Below are 11,233 nucleotides of genomic sequence, written 5' to 3'. Positions count from 1 at the left end.
TTGGCTTTGATAGATTATTTGTCCTCTGAGTTGTTTATTTAGTTTGATGAGAGTGCTTTTATCCTGCTGGATATTGCATCTCCTAATTTTTGCTGTGATTTTCTTCCTTCTATTATACAGCCTACTTATGTTGTGATTCCACCAGGGTGGCTTGTTTTTTGAGTTAGTTCTTTACTTCTTCCTGATGGGTACAGCTGCCTCTGTACACCCACTAACATGCTTATGTAGGGTTTCTGTGAATAGTTCTGCATGGGGAACAGTATCCTCTGCATTTATGGGGGCTTGAAATTTTGCCATGCTATCACTTAATAGCAGTAAGTTAGCTTTAGAATACTTCTGAATATTCCAGAGTTAGCTGGGGTGGTGGTTTTATTTTTACTTCAAAGCAGACCATTTTGTTGTCTGATATCACTGGGGAAGACATTACACTAAGGGGGTATGCAGCACTACACCATATTAGTGAGGATCAGATCCTATATGGTTGCAGCACTATTTAAAAACCCAACTCACTGGGTTGGAGTCGGGTGTGGAATGTGAATACCGAGTGGGCCACATTTGGTAAGCAGAACTGGCACTACTGGATGGACCAAACATTGGGTTAAGGCACCTGATGCCGATGCTCATCAGACATCAGAAAAGGTGTTGGTGTACTGACAATCTGATACAGGGAGTTTGTGTTTACAAAATCCAGGAATCTCTGTGCCTCTACATTTGGTGTCATATAGGGTTCCCAGTTAATAGTGGGGTAATTTTTTTCTTTAGAATCTAGCTTGTCTAATTGCCCTTAAATCTGGCTGTTTATCTTCCTCAGACACTGGATTGTACTGGCTGAGTGTGTTTTTTTGTACTTTATCCCAGGTGTAGCCCTGCTCTGTTCACCCTTGCTGCACTCTGACTCACTTCACTCTTCTCCCACCCCCATTCCCACCCACCCCTATATAATTTTCTTTATACCTAACCACAGGTCCTTCCCAACCATCAAACTCCCCCCTTCCTGTTACACAAGCCAACTCCCACTAGAAACTCTCTCCCTACCTTACAACTCCTCCCCAACCTCTCAACCAACTCACCCTATTAATGGCCTCTTCCCTCTTTAAACATGCCAGACTTAATCATTCCCGGTATGCTTCTACCTGCACTGCTCTACCTACACAACATAACATCACTTCACTTCTCACACTCTTAACCCCTATTCATAAAGCCCCACCTACCCTCATCAAAGCTGTTTTTCTTATCCTCAGCAACCCATACTCATCTCTGCATCTATCCTTCCAATGAATACACTACTCCCTAAAATAAAAACTCCTAATTTCAACCATAATACATCTAAGTACAAAACAACTACCCACAAAAAAATGAAAGCTTATGACTTCCCAAGGACTCTGCTCTTGTCAAGTAATATACACTCAAACCCTGGTCCTACCACTACTCCTAACACCCCACAAAATATCACCCCCAATTCTAATCAACCACCCATACCAAAAAAGAAAATCTCCTTCTATTCTAGCAATACTCAAAGTATGCTCAACAAACTAAGCCAGTTTCATGCTTGGGTATCTCTTCATACCCCAGACAATATCTCTGTCACAGAAACTTGGCTTAAACCTCAAAACCAAGATAAAGACATTCTTCCTCCAAATTATAATATACTACATCAAGATCACTTAAAGAAAAAAGGTGGAGGTGTTGCTTTAGTTTACTCTAACTACTTCGCTCTCTCCCTTCCTAAAGAACCAATTTCCTCCTTTACACCTGCTGAAATACTAATAGCAAACCTCAAACCCAATGACTTTACTACCATCACCCTAGTACCCATAATCATTCTACCAGGGGACAACATCCCCTTAATGGAAAGTATACCGTCATATCTCTCCCTAAATTTCCCTAATGAAACTATCCTTCTTGGGGACATAAACATTAATTGGCATAACCTTAATAATCCAAACCCTCCACAACACATAAACCTCCATGGATTTACAAACCTACCCATTCTAATAACTCTCAATTTTTAAGCTCCTTGATAGATTGGATACTTGTTTCTAACCTCAGCAAATACCATAACCCTGAAACTCTACCTGATGCCTTGAGCGACCACTCACCTATAAAAGTGCTATGATACGTCACCCACCTCCCCAAACCACACCGACTTATCACCTGCCACAAACTTTCAACCTTTAACCCAGACACTTTTAAAACCCTCCTCTCTAAAATTAACTGAATTTCCTTACTCAGCTCCCACTCAACAAAGCAGTAAATGCCTTCAACTCAACTTTCCTAAATATTTTAAATTCTCTAGCCCCACTGAGAAAAGTTTGATTAAAGGGAAAAATTTCACCCTGGCTAACTAAAACCACCTGTACCCTTATGAAATCCAGAGAAAGGGCATGGAAAACATGGGTACAAACCAAACTTTCAGCTGACTTCTTAAAGTATAAAAAGCTTAGAAATCAGACAAAAAAACTTATCAACAAAGACAAAAAAGACTTTTATATTACAATCCCTAAAAAACATTAAAATCTGATCCAAATAAATTCTGGAATGCTATAAACCAAATAGTACATCCAGGTACCTCAACTTCACCAAACCCATGTCCTGACAAGTCACCTGTAGAAGCTGCCAATACCTTCAACACCTACTTTATCTTATCCATTTCCAAACTATTTAACCCTGACCTCTCAAACAACACTTCAAACCTCACTATACACCCCTCAACCACTATCTCAGTAAAGTCCTTCTCTCCCAAACCTGTCCCCACTGACTATATCAGAACTCTACTCTCAATACTCAAACCATGCTCTGTATCAGCAGACAATATTCCTTCTTATTTTCACCAGATTGCTGCACACTCCGTTGCTATGCCTGTCTATACTAATTGATCACGCCATCTCTGAGTCTAAAGTTCCTTCTATCTGTAAACAGCTTTACACTATTCCTATTCATAAAGGAGGTAACTCCACAGAGATATCTAATTTCAGACCTATGGCTATCCTCTCCTCTCTCCCCTCTCTCTAAAACCCTTGAGAAATGTATACACAAACAAGTTATGCATTATCTCTTACAAGAAAAACTTCTCACTCAAACACAGTATGGGTTCCGTCCCAAGCATAGTACAACCACAGCTCTATGATCATTTCTCAACACCTTAGCCCTGGCTAAAGATGATCACAAACTCATATCCTGTCTATTCCTTGAGCTTTCTAAGGCTTTTGACACTGTCTCACACACTCTGCTACTTCGTAAACTTATAGACCTAAACTTCTCCCCTGATACAGTTGCAGCACTATCTACCTCTCTCTCAGTAAGAACTGGTGTTCCCCAAGGTTCCATTCTTGGGCCTCTACTCTTTAATATCTTCACCAACTCACTCCACTCCTCTTGTCCTCATTCTAACATTGTCCAATATGCAGATGACTCTACAGTCATACCTATTGCTAATTCCCCCTTAGAACTCCTAACAAATACCCAGATATCTTTCAACTCAGTAGACACATGGCTCACTAATAATCAGATCCTGCTCAACCCTAAAAAAACAAAATGAATACTCTTTCTACCTAAATCTGCAAACCACATTAAACTTTCTTTCTCCATAAGGTCCCTAAAAAATACTCTTACAGAAGTCAAAACTAGCACAAAACTCCTTGGCATTACCATTGATGACCAACTAAAACTCGATCTTCACATTAACAATTGTATAAAAAAAACACCAAAATCTAGGACTACTGTAGAGGAACAACAAATTCCTAACTACTGAAGTAGGATTTCTCTTATCCATGCCTATCTTCTACCATGCTTAACCTATTATTCCTAAATACTCACAAATCTGAACTCCTCCCTACTTACCAAATTAGAATCAACCTACCAAAAAGTAGCTAGATTTGCAGCTCAACAAACATATAAATATCACCACTGTCTCTCCCTAAAATACCTGAACTGGCACAAACCACCTCACGTGTTCCTACAATCTCAACTCCAAATCATACATCCTATATATTAACCTGATTTCAGCACAAGTCTATCTTCTCTCATCTCTCACTCCTCCCCTACCAGACCTCCAAACCTCAATCCAAGACTTACTAAAAATCCATAAAAACAAATTCAACGCAGGGTGCAACTTATATAGCTATCATCCCTCTATTGCATGGAACAAATTCCCACTAGAAATAAGGTCCCTGACTCACTCCAAACAATTTAAGCTAGCAACCAAAGGCCAGTTTAAAAAACACTGGTCCTGTCATTGTACTCACCCTCCCTGATTAATAACTACCTTTTATAGTACAATCAAACTAACTTACTAAAACTTACCATTAACTACTTCATCCTATGCTTCCTATGCAACCTCCAAATTCTTATGTAACCTTTTAAGTTTCTGCTACTCTGCATACAAAACCTTATATTTACTCAACTCTCTTTTTAAACCAAAACATACAACTAATTCTACTTTTTTAACATTCTGCTTTTAGTTTACAGTACTGTTTTATCTGTAAAAAAATGTACATCTATGTATCTTATGTATTTTGACTACCAAAATTTACTATTGCTATTTTTACTGAAATGTATCTGTATAGCTATTTTTATTGCATTGTATATCTTTGGAGATTTTCTCCCGGGGCCTCCGCTGAAAAAGGGCGATAGCTCAACCAGACACTCCCGGTCTACAAATGTAAAATAAAAAATAAATAAAGTCCCCCATGAATATGGTCAAAGTCAAAGTAAACTTTATCGTCATTTAGAACTATGTGTAGCTTAAATGAAATTTCATGCATCAGCTCAATTCTTGAGATTACAAAGGAAAGTGAAACAACACATACAAGTAGAGGAAGAAACACAGATAACAAATACACGCAAGAAAGAGCAGAGACATTTACCAACACTCATATATGAAAAGAATACCCTCCCCTGAGTAAAATTAACTGCCCTATTTAAAGTAATACAAAACACACTACAGATTGAAATGCCTAAGTTATTTGTCTAATATTGAACTTGAGTGAGTTAAATAATACTGACTATGGCCATAATAAATAAATATTGCACTTACTTGGAAAATATATATGTAAGTATCTTCTCCTTCTTCTTTCAGCTTTTCCCAGTTAGGGGTCGCCACAGCAGATCACCTGTCCGCTCATGATTGGCAGTGGAGTTTTTTACGGTGTTGAGTTGCCAGCCCAAGCACAGAAGGAACACACACACACACACACACACACACACACACACACACACACACACGCACACACACACACACACACACACACACTCACACCTAGGGCCAGTTTGGAGTGTACAATCCACCTACAGCATGTCTTTGGGATGTGGGAGGAAACTGGAGCACTCGGAGGAAACCCAAGCAACCACAGGGAGGACATGCCAACTCCACACAGAAGGCCCCCCAGCTGAGGATCGAACCAGAGAGCCTCTTGCTGTGAGGCAGCAACACTAAACGCTGCACCACCATGGCCTATGTAAGTATATATTCCACAAATAAATAAAAATTGATTTATTATGTATCCAGACTCCTGGGACTAGTGCCTGAGTTCAGAAGTCTAATCACTGTAGGGTAGAAACTGTTATGGAAACTTGTAGTCCTGAGGCGGATGCTGCAATATTGCCTGCCCAATGCCAGATGGTTAAACAGTCCATGCACAGGATGTGTGTTGTCTTGTATTATTTTGATGGCCTTTCAGATACTTCTTGCAGAACAAAGATGTTGTATCAGTGGAAGACTGGAACTTGTTACCTTCTCTGCAACCATCAATCTTTTGTAGCTCCTTCCTTTCTGTAATTGTGCAGCTTCCAAACCACACTGTGAAGTTGCAGGTGAGGATGCTCTCTATTGCATCTCTATAGAAGGTGGAGAGAACATGAGGAGGAAGCTTAGATTTTTTCAGCCTTCTTAAAATGGAGGCATTGGTGTGCTTTCTTGACCAGTTGGCTGGTGTTTCCCCACCACGAGAGATCTTCTGATATGTGTACACCCAGAAATGTCATACTCTTAACCCTCTCCACACTCTCACCATTGATTCTAAGCACTGGGTAGTTTGTTCTCCTTTTCCTGAAGTTGATGATGATCTCTTTGGTCTTGCTTAAATTCAGGTCAAGGTTGTTTCCCTCACACCAACTGATCAGAGATGCCACCTCCTCTCTGTACACCCTTTCATCCTCCTTTGTAATGAGCCCCACAACTGTGGTGTCATCAGCAAACCTGATGATGATATGGTTGGACTTGTGCTTAGCATAGCAGTCGTAGATCAGCTTGGTGAATAACAGTGGCTGAGAACTCAACCCTGTGGAACCACAGAGTTAATCGTGATGCACTTTGTTGTGTTCTTGCCTGAACACACCTTCTGTGGTCTCTCAATCAGGAAATCCAGACTCCAGCTACAGAGATGTTTACTGATTCCTAAATGTGCCAGTTTTTTCTGTCAGCTGCATTGGTACCATTGTATTAAATGCAGAGCTGAAGTCTATGAACAGTATCCTCACATAGTTGTCTTTGCCCTCTAAATGCTCTAAATGGATATGGCATCAGATGTTGATAGATTAGTTCTGTATGCAATCTGCAGGGGGTCAAAATCAGGAGGTAGGCATGATGAAAGATACTTTTTGATCAGCCACTCAAAACATTTCATAACAGAGGATGTCAGAGTGACTGGTCTGTAGTCATTAGGGCTGGAGGAAGTGGTTCTCTTAGGTAGTGGGATGATGTTAGTTTCCTTGTAGCATGAGGGTACTTTTGCCATGGCAAGAGAGGTGTTAAATATTTCCTTGAGCACTGTGCATAGCTGATCAGTACAGCCTTTTAACAACCTGCCCAGTATGTTGTCTGGGCCAGCAGCCTTCCTGGGGTTCACTCTCCTTAGCTCTCTTCTTACCTCCTCTGTGCTGAGGCTAAGTACTGCACCCTTCTCATCAGTGGGTAGCTTTAGTGACAACCTGTTGTTTCTTTCCTCAAATCTACCAAAGAAGATGTTCAAACTGTCCAGGAATTTAATGCTGTTCTCACACTGTGCTGACCTGATTTTGTAGTCAATGATCTCCTGCTTGCCTTGCCATAGTCTCCTTGCATCCTTCATGTCTTCAAAGTGGCTCTGCACCTTTCTGCCATACTCCTTCTTAGCCTCCTTTATACCCCTCCTCAGATTACCTCTTGCTACACTTAGGGCTACATTGTCCTTAGCCCTGTAAGCTGCTTTTCTCTCATTCAGCAGCTCATATACCTTAACAGTGAGCCATGGCTTCTGTTTAGCTCTAATAGTGATATTCTTGGTAAATTCTTACCAAAACAATTGCACTGGCTTGGTGATTGCAAGGACGCTGTCCTCTTTTATATCACAAGGTGGATGTTTTGGTTTATTGGTTTTTGGTTATTTACCTTTTCATGCTTTTTATAGTCTTGGTATTTGTTACCCCATCAAAACAGTTTAAAATGTATGCCATCCCTACCTCAGTGTATTCATCAATGTTCAGATACTGATTCACTGTGGCTTCCTCCTTTAACATATCCCAGTGGGTTCTTTCAAAGCAGTCTTGGAAGGCCTCCATAGCCCTCTCGGGCCATGCCCTGATTTATTTCTTTGTGGATTTCTCTCTAACAAGTGCAGGTTTTTAGGCTAATGATAGTATGATGGTTTAGTGGTCAGTTTCCCATTTGTGGAAATTGCACTGCCTTATAAGCTTTCTTTAAGTTTATGCACACCTTGTCCAGGATATTATCACCCCTTATAGGAATGTCCACATACTGATGGTAGTGTGGGAGTACTTCTTTCAGATCTGCTTAATTAAAGTCACCAGATGCCACGTGTGCAAACTCAGGATATTTGCTCTGCAGCTTACCCATGTGATTGCATTGTTTATTTAGAGCCTCAGTGGTATTAGCACTAGGTGGGATATACGCTATTGTTACACTGACCATATTCAGGTCCCTGAGAAACTAAAATCTATATTTAATGATCAGGAGCACTTAAATTTTCACAGCAGTGTGACAGTATGATGTCACAGTTGCTGCACCATCTTTTGTTAACATAGATCTAGACTCCAGCTCCTCTGGCCATTCCACACAGTGTATGTTTCTGTCTGCACAAAACAGCGTAAAATTCTCTAAGTTTACTGCACTGTCATTTATCTTGTCATGCAGCCACGTCTCAGTAATTAAAAATAAACAAGTATTTCTCACCTTGTACTTGTTGGAGAGTTCCAGTCTCAAGTAGTCCATCTTGCTATCCAGTGATCTCACATTAGCTAGCAGTATAGTTGGTAGTAAAGGCCTGTAGAGGGTTGCTTTTAACTTTACATTAATACCTGCTCTGCAACCTCTTTTCTTTGTTCACGCATATCTCTTTCTCTTTTTCCTTGTCTATCATATTCCAGAAATCTGTTCTACCAGTTTCAAGCACTTCAGAGTGTGACAAGTTTAAATACCCAGCTGTTGTAGCTCTTTGCAAGTACTAGGCCCCAGATACTCTGCAGACTTCAAGGGATCCAACCAGCAACATGTACATGTCAACTGTTTAATTTCTAGTACCTTCTGTCTACTAAAAGTTATTGTACCTTCAATTGGAAGTGCAGAAACTGATTTTATTTCGATATTTTCTGTGCAAAAGAAAATAAAATATGCATATCTCTAGAATGAGCTGACAGAGACGCAGCCACTGTTTTTTTTTTTTTTTTTTTTTTGGTGTTGGGTTGTATGGTGAGTGTTTCTAATAAGTTTAAATAGATTGTATCAGTTTCCTGGATCATAGAGGGGGATCTAAAGTTTGCAAGGAAGTGGTATTAGATTTTACCTCTGGTGATTTGAACACAGAGTAGGTCAAATGCATCGTCCTGTTTGACCAGCCTTGAGGTATATTTATTTTAGATGCAAAGAGACACCTCCGCCTTTAGTTCCTGTCTGTGTAGTAGCTGATATAAATGTGTGAAAGGCATTATAACCTTGCTCTTTCTAGTGTGCTCTATGGCTTTAAACTATGTCTCAGTGACGGCACAGATATCAACATTCTCCAGGATGAGGAAAGCTTCTAGAGAGTGGAGTTTTTTGTTTAGACTCCAGGCATTCAGCAGTAATACCGTTAGATTTTCTTGGTTTTGATTTGCCATGTCGGAAGTACTTTCAGTTTGGCATTGCCTAAAAAGGCACTATGGGAGAAGACAATGTTTTACCTAATATTATTTGAGTTGCTACACTCTGCAGTGACCTCTACCTAAGGCTAAATGAAAAAAGGTTCATTGAAATCTGGTGGAATTGGGTCTCCCCCCTTTTGTTGAGTACTCAACAGTAGAATGCCCTGCTTGACCCCTGTCTCCTCAGAGGAAGTGTTTCTTGTGATGAAATCCTAAGACCTGGGTAAAATGGCAGTTTCTGATGGTTTACCTCTTGAAATATTTCATGTTAATGAAGAGACTTTTGCTAGACGTATTACTAGGTTTGCCCTCCCCCCAGTCATGCAGACTGGTAGTAGTCTCTCTGATATTAAAGTACGATAAATAGCTTTATGAAATGGGCTCCTACAGGCCTATTTCTTTCTTAAATCATGATTACAAGCTTTATATGGACATCCTTGTGAAGAGAATTTCTGAGTTTTTGTCTTAGCTGGTCCTTAGATAGTTACTAGGTATTCAGTCCAGGAGACCATTAAGAAGCCTTGCCCAAATTCAAAGTTGTGCCAAATCACTGCCAGGTTAATTGACTTGTACAAGGTCCAACAGCTGGCAAATGAACATGGAAAAATTCAAACCCTGTACCCTTGGCACAGGAAGTAGCTCATTAACAACTCAGAGCTTTAGTTCACTGTACTAACTGCCAAACAAAGTGACACAAAAAAGCCACTCAGTAAAACTACAAGAAAAACCCAGCTATGCTAGAGTTTTCACTGTGTAATATCTTAAACTTCCTGTATTGGATAGTGGAGCACCATGGGATATATGTAAATTGCCCCATAAGTGCATGCCAGTATTTCAGCTACATGATTTCTGAATGCCCATGACATTTTTACTTTGTTAAGTCTTTACTAGAGCACTCAGGCCAATAAAGCCAAACCCCACTGTATGGACAAGACAGGATTTATTCAGAATAGAATGACTTTTGATAATCTAATTAAAAACCTCAGTAATATTGAAATACAAAATAAGAACAGCTTAAGTATTTTTGACTGCCGGCTTAGATGTGGAAAAGGCCTTTGATAAGGTAAGATAGGACTTTTTTAGTTTTGCTTTTGTTTAAAATGGCCTTATTTGTTACAGGGTCTTTATTCAGAATAAGAGCATGTATTAAAACTGGTTCTTTGCTATCAAGATCTTTTTCTTTAGGTAGGGGAAGTGGGCAGGAATGCCCCCTATCCCCCTACTATATGCTTTATTCATCAAAGCATTAGCTGAACACATCAGAGGGGCAGTTATAAAAGGATATAAAATTTGGGGCATCCGAGCTGAATTAGCTGTATCTCTCTCTCTTCCATCCACATCGTGCCTTTCAGCACATTGGGCAATGAGCCCTCTCCAGAGCTCTTTGTTTCTGTAGCATTTATGGGCTTTGCGGGGTCAGTTTGCTAGCCTGAGGCCCAACCTTTCTCAAAGGGTATCCCACACACTCACACCTAGGGCCAGTTTCGAGTGTCCAATCCACGTACTGCATGTCTTTGGACTGTGGGAGGAAAACGGAGCACCCAGAGGAAACCCAGACAGGACATGCATACTATGCACAGAAGGCACCCCAGCTGAGAACTGAACCAGAGAACCTCTTCCTGTGAGGTGATAACACAAACTGCTGCACCACTCTGCCACCCATAGCTTTATATACTTATGATTTACTTATTTATCTCCCTGATCTGGAGCAAGATTTACCCAGAATGCTGTGTATATTGCAGGGGTTTGATACTCTAGCTGGCTATCCAAAACATGTTAGGAAAGCACAAATAGTTAAGATTGACTATAATCCTTCAAGAAATCTCTCTCTTTCTCTCTTTCCCTATTTTTGGGCAAGGTGGATGAGATGGCATACCTTGGTCTGAAGTTCAGCTTTTCCATAAAGGCTATGATAGCTCTGACATATAAGAACATACTGCAGTGTACAAGAGGATTTTGTAGTAGACTGAAGGGGCTCTGTCTGGCTTCTGAGCAGCAGATACAAGTAATTAGGTAGTTTGTGCTACCTCTGTGGTTATATGCACCTCAGGGTATTCCTCTGGGAATATTTATGATTTTCATGATGAATAGGAAATGTGTGATCACTACCTTTATTTGA

Source organism: Protopterus annectens, chromosome 3.part0 (genome assembly GCF_019279795.1).
Source record: "Protopterus annectens isolate FY-2018-M chromosome 3.part0, PAN1.0, whole genome shotgun sequence".
In the NCBI taxonomy this organism is placed as follows: Eukaryota; Metazoa; Chordata; order Ceratodontiformes; family Protopteridae; genus Protopterus; species Protopterus annectens.
This window is presented reverse-complemented; position numbering follows the sequence as displayed.